Source organism: Odocoileus virginianus, chromosome 21 (genome assembly GCF_023699985.2).
Source record: "Odocoileus virginianus isolate 20LAN1187 ecotype Illinois chromosome 21, Ovbor_1.2, whole genome shotgun sequence".
In the NCBI taxonomy this organism is placed as follows: domain Eukaryota; kingdom Metazoa; phylum Chordata; class Mammalia; order Artiodactyla; family Cervidae; genus Odocoileus; species Odocoileus virginianus.
In genome coordinates, this window is record NC_069694.1 from 1,479,525 (window position 1) to 1,486,058 (window position 6,534).

Consider the following 6,534-nt stretch of genomic DNA (forward strand, 5'->3'; position numbering starts at 1 on the left):
CTTAGAGAACAAACTGTGAGGGGAAAGAGTGAAAGCTAGGAGATCAAGAGGTCAGGAATTGTGCACCAGGGGACTAGCTATTGCGGGGGACACATTTGGAATGGAGAATCAAGAGACTCAATAGGATTTGCAGTGAACTGGATTTTCTGTGTGAGAGAAGGTGAAAGTTTTGATCGTAGGGGTCTAGTGATGACATTTGCTGATATAAGGATCACTGAAAATAGAGCAATGTAAAATCAACAACTCAGTTCGGGGCATTAAGTGTGTGGTGCCTGCTCAGCATCTAAATAAATAATAAGCATTTGTGTATATATATCACTGGTATCCCAAGAAATGGTAGGGGCTAGTGATGTAAATTTTGGATTCATTTATATCACTATGTAAATGAATGAGTATATAGACAGTATTTAAAGCCACTGAGATGGATGAGATCAACTCACAACAGGATATTCTGCTTATAGGCCCAGAACAAGAAATGAAAGTAAATATCACCATGAGTTTAGACTTGGAAACTATGATGTAGAAAATGTTTCAAACATCATAAGGAATAAAGAAAATACAGTCCTATGAGATTTTAGGGCTTCCCTCATAGCTCAGTTGGTAAAGAATCCGCCTGCAATGCAAGAGACCTTTGACTGCTGGGTCAGGAAGGTCAGCTGGACAAACCCTGGCGAAGGCGCGGGCTCTGCGCCCCGGGGTTCCTGGCTTCCTCAGTGGCTCAGCTGGTGAGGAGTCTGCCTGCAGGGTGGGAGACCTGGCTTTGACCCCTGGGCTGGGAAGATCCCCTGGAGAGGGGAAAGGCTTCCCACTCCAGGATTTTGGCCTGGAGAATTCCATGACTCTCTAGTCCATGGGGTTCCAAAGAATCGGACACCACTGAGCAACTTTCACTACACTTTCTTTCTTTCATAGGTAATTAGCAAATGGTAAAAGTTTTTAGAAGACTTTACTTAAATCTTCTGTAGGCTTATTGGTAGATTTATTGGTAGCTTTCGATTTATTTATCTCCTTGTTGAAGTATAGATTTATTGAAGGGGGAGGATAGGAAATAGGATAGTGATTTTTTTTTTCTCCTTCTATTACAGGTTTATAGTTTTCACACCATCACTTGAAGGCTTATTTATTTGTTTACTTCAAATTCTTAACCTGGCTTACTACTCTTCCCTTCCTCCTCCTCCCATTTAAAGTGTCTCCCATTTGGCAGAATGTTAGGCAGCAGTGCTCATGATGATAAACCACAGAGCAATAGCAAGTCCATTGGTCTTTGTGGATTAACATGATAACGCGTCAATGATGAGCCCTGACTAATTTTCTTAAAAATGCACTGCTAGCATCAACACCAATGAGTCCTTTGGGGCTATTACCATTTGCCTGGGTCTTTGCTTGACTGAGGCAAATATCCAGAGTACAGTATGCCGAGTTCAAGTTATATCTGCATCCCTTTCTTGATCTATTCTTCTAGCTCTTGATAAAGTCTCAATACAAAAATTATAAAAATGTTCAACACACAAACAAATATGAAATACTTTTTCTAATTTGTATTATATATCTGCATATGTGATTTTTTTTCATATATCTACTACCTACCTCATCACTTAGCTACCTTTCCCTCTATCTAATGTCAATAATAATGAAAAGATTATATATAGATATCTATTTTTAGAGATAAAATTTTTGAAGACCTTGAACATAGGTAGAAAAATGAGAGCGACTTCTTTTATATCATGAAATTTTCTCCAGGGCTAATAACTGACAGGAACAATGAGAGTGGGGACATGCAAAGTTGAGGAAATATATTTACCAAAACTGCATCAGGCTGTAAGCAAATTATGTATAAACTGAACAGAAAGTCAGAGCCAGAGAAAGAAATCTGGAAGGTTAAAGCAAATTGGCAACCCAAGACACAAAGTGGGTAGCTATGTGAAATAAAATAGTTTTGGGACTTCCCTGGCAGTCCAGTGGTTAAGACTCTGCCCTTCCAATTTAGGAGGCACAGGTTTGACCCTCGGTGTGTGACAGAGATCCCCCAAGGCATGCCATGTGCCCCCCAGCCCTTGCGAAAAAAAGAGAAACACCCACCCAACCAAGCAAACAACAACAACTAAACTTGATGACCAAGGAGCATTCAACAGCTCTAAATACATATCTTTGGTCTTTTTCCATGTGTGAAAGAAATGAAATTTGTTTTTTAAAAAAAGAGAGAAATAGTTTGATAATGGAGAGTACTTAGAAAAGACCTTAAATCCATACATACCACTGAGCAGATAAAACTAATATTCGAGAGAATAAACACCCAATTTTGCTCGCATGTGCACTCACACGTACGCCTCCTGTAGGTGTTTGGACACCTGTGCACTCACCTTTCTGCCCCAACAGTTTGCTGATTTTGTTCAGCTGCTGTTTGTTATGGTTCTTGTTCAGCCGCACCAGCAGTTTAAGTCACACAGATACCTGTTAAAGGGCCCTCTTGGCACTTTGCTAAGCAGGGGAGCACATCAATATGAACATGGACGAAGTGTCTCCAAGTAACTTTCTTCTTAGAATCCTCTTAAGTCAAGGACTCTTGAGTAGATCCCTTCCTTTGTCATATATCTTCTTGATACATTGTTGTCAGGGAAAGCTGAGACATATTTGAGCTTGAGATGAAGATGCTTAGTTTACCAATGAACTGATTTGGGTGTAGTTGAGGTGAAAATCCTTTCCATCGCCAAAGGTCTTTGCTCTAGCAGAGATGTTTTCTCTATTTGTCTGCTAAGGCTTAGTGAGTGAGAAAATCTTACCAAATCAGCAAGGGTGCCTTTTGGTTTTGTTAAGGCAAAGACCCTTTGGTCAGTTTTTAACCAATCTACTGAGTTCTCAGCCTGTTTAATCCATATAAATGCAAGTACAAGGAAACAAATCTGCAGACACTCTCAGTAATGTATATAGCCTACTCACTTACTCTCCCTGATAATTGAACCATAAACGTAGGTTAATTACTAGCCCAATACCACTAATATGTTTTATGCTTGCTTGTTGTAATTGTTGTACCATCAATCTTATTGATTGCTTTTATTATGGTTAACAAGAACCATTATAATTAGTACTGTCCTAGGTGACCCATAACAACTACTCTCTAGGTACAAACAGAATTTGAATGCATGTGGGAAAGGTCAAAGCCAGTTCATAATTCAACTTGTGAACACTGAGTTCTTGCTAAAGTTTTCCTCTTATGGGTGATTTAGGATTTCTATTAGAAAGGTGTGGGCCTCAGAACAGCAGAACCTGAACATAGATCTTAGAGACAAAAATTCACACATGGGAGAACTCTAAACAGAAGTGTTATGTGCCGATCAATATTTTGTCTAATGTTGTTGTGTAAAAACATAAAATATGTTCTATCCTGGGCAGATTTATCAGACTTCCCCAGTTCTAATGCTAAATGTAAACTTGCTATATCAGTTTGCTAGCGCTGCTGTAACAAAACACTTCACAGTGGTTGAATTAAGCACCCAGAAACTTATTTTCTCAGAAATATGGAGTCTGGACACGTTGCTGGGAAGATGAGTCTTTCTGAGGACCGTGTGGAAGGGATCTGCTCTAAGCCTCTCCCCTTGGCCTGTAGTGGGTTGTCTACTTCTGTGTCTTGACGTTCACTGTACATGTCTGTGCCCTAACGTCTTCTTTTAAGGGCTTCCCTAGTAGCTCAGCTGGTAACGAATCTGCTGCAATGTGGGAGACCCGGGGTCGATCCCTGGGTTGGGAAGATCCGCTGGAGGAGGGAATGGCAACCCACTCCAGTATTCTTGCCTGGAGAAGTCTATGGACAGAGGAGCCTGGCAGGCTACAGTCCATGGGGTCACAAAGAGTCAGACACGACCAACATTGTCTACGCTTGTCTGTGCCCTAATTTCATGGGTAAGATTGGTTTGGGATCTACTCAAATGATCCCATTTTAACTTAATTACCTCTGTAAAACCCCTATCTCCAAACATTGTCACAATCTGTGGGGTACATAATTCAGCCCATAATAGCAATTTTCTTGGTAATATTTTTTTTAAAAAATCTCCTACAGCTCACATCCCTGTATCAGACATAGTGTTTGTATACAATGTATATAAGCCAAATACATTTTTAAAGGTGTATTATACTTTTTAATGAGGTCAGAGTTCCCAAGCTATTGCAAAGCAATTCGAGGGCCCTGTTATTACAGGTTGGACACAGGTTTTTTTTTATTCAACAACTTCTTAGTGAGCACCAGCTATGTACCATGTATACTTCTAGGCTTGGTGGATACATAAATTAATAAAACAGGTAAAACCCACTGCTATTAGAGAAGTTGTTCTCTCTGGGAAACACAGACAAAATAGACAAAAATAGTAAACACAATAAACAAGTAAATTTTATTGTAGGTTAGAAAGTGCTAAGTGATATGGAAAACAACAGAGCAGGCTAAGTGGGAATAAGAGGTGATGGGTGTCTAGCGTTGATGAAAATGAAAATGGGACAACCTCAGTGGGCCTAAGTGGGAGGCTGGCATTTGAGTCAGTGTGTGGAGAGGAAGGGTAGAATATACAAATATCTAGGGAATGAGCTTTCTAAGTGAAGACCCTGGTTTCCACTATTGTTAACCAAACATTCCCATTTACTGGACTTTGCTGGCATTAACTTTTACTGGAAATGGAGATTTCACACGGATCCCCACAAAATACATGACTATCTGAATCCTCACCATCAGCCATCCCTAACTATAGGAAGACAGTTACCTCATCCAACAAGCTGCATGCTACACTCACTGTTTAAAAATGTCCCACCTTAGATAAAATAATCTAGTCTTCTCCTAAAATCCTCTTGATGTCTGCAAGAAGTTAACAGCACACTCTAATACTCATGTATTTCTGCTAAGCCTTCTAAAATTCTGCCATTCTTAGGCAGAGAGCTTGGATCTTATATAACAGATAAAATATTAGGCAGTTTTTGCTGCCACTTAAGAAAGCTTTGTCAAATTTCAGCGAGGAAAATGGGGCTCTGTACCAATGCAACGTGTCTATTTCATTGTCTATCTCTTTGGGTAGTATGTTCCTGGTACCAATTTCTAAAATAGCTGGGCCCCGAGTGACAGGCTCGGTAGAATTACGGAGTAGGGAGGGCTTGTTCTAAGAAAGACGAGAGTGTGGACAAGAGTAAATGCTCTTACTGCAGTTGTTCACTCGTTTTTGCTCTAGCTTTTTAAAAATTTCATTTAAAATTCACTGAATATCACAATGTGAAGCTCCTGATGGTGAAACATTTCACACTTTTTAAGACTTCAGTGGCTTAGAGATTCTTTACTATGTCACTGTTTTTATTTCTTCCAACCCAGACAGGCAAATGACTTTTGTTTATCATCACGCACACATATAACAGAAACAATAAATGAGTTAGAGCAGTGGTTCTCGAAGCTTAGCATGGTATGGGAAACCTGGAGAGCCTGTTAAAACACAGATTGCTAAGTCTCCAGTGCCAGAGTTTCTGATTTGATAGTCTGAAGGTGCAACAGGAATCTGCATTTCTAACAAGTTGATCAGTGACAACACTTTGAGAACCAGTGGAGCACCCTTCTACTTGAAATCTTAGCCTTATGTGTAACACATCGCTCCAGGCAACTAGAGTCAGAATATTTTCCCATCTCAACATAAAATAATATTCCCATGTACCTGGGATATAAGGACATAGTCCCAATATTTTCAGGGGAATTTCTGCTAATTTTGCTACAATCACTATTAAAGCTTCTGAAAATCTTTACTGGTTATGCCCTGGAACTTCTAGGTCTTCCAGAAGTTGCTACTGGAATAAAAAGACAAGAAATAAAGATTTTAGCAAGATCCATTTTAGTCAGTCTTATTCTTCGCATAATTTCCCCTGTCTTTGTCATTCAGCAATCAACACTGAAGATTCAAACATAGCAACACATAGCAGGACAACCGAAGTCATCACTGAAGCTGGAAGGCCCACTCGAATCCAAACTTCAGTAAAGGTTTAAAGATGCACAAGACCGACTACGAACCAAACGAATGAATCTGAGTAAAGGCATCATGGAAACCTTAAAATACTATGGCCTAGAATGTTTATACTCTCCAGTTGGGCATGTATTTGAAATGTGGCTTCCTCTCTTTCCATTCAGAAAATAGTGTGTACAGAAAGAAAAGCAAGAAATAGAGAAGTTTCTTGTACTTCTTAATATATATTTTCACTAAAGGATAAAGTAAATAGTAAGGATACAGAACTTATGAATCTAGACAGGAAATAAAGATGAAGGGTAGTCACGTGAAGAAAAGTAATCTGACACAGTTATACCGTGAGAATAGAGAGCTGGATACAGAAATAGACCAGTGGACAGTCATAATCAGTTGATTAGAAATGGCTTTTAAATGTGATCTTTCTTCTGAAAATCAAAGGATTCTATATTTTTGTAGTAAAACTATAACTGTGTTCAACCCAAACATCTTCAAAAGAACCCTATTATGTTAAAATTTTCTTATCTGCATGTAGAGTTAAGTACATAGAAAGCTACAA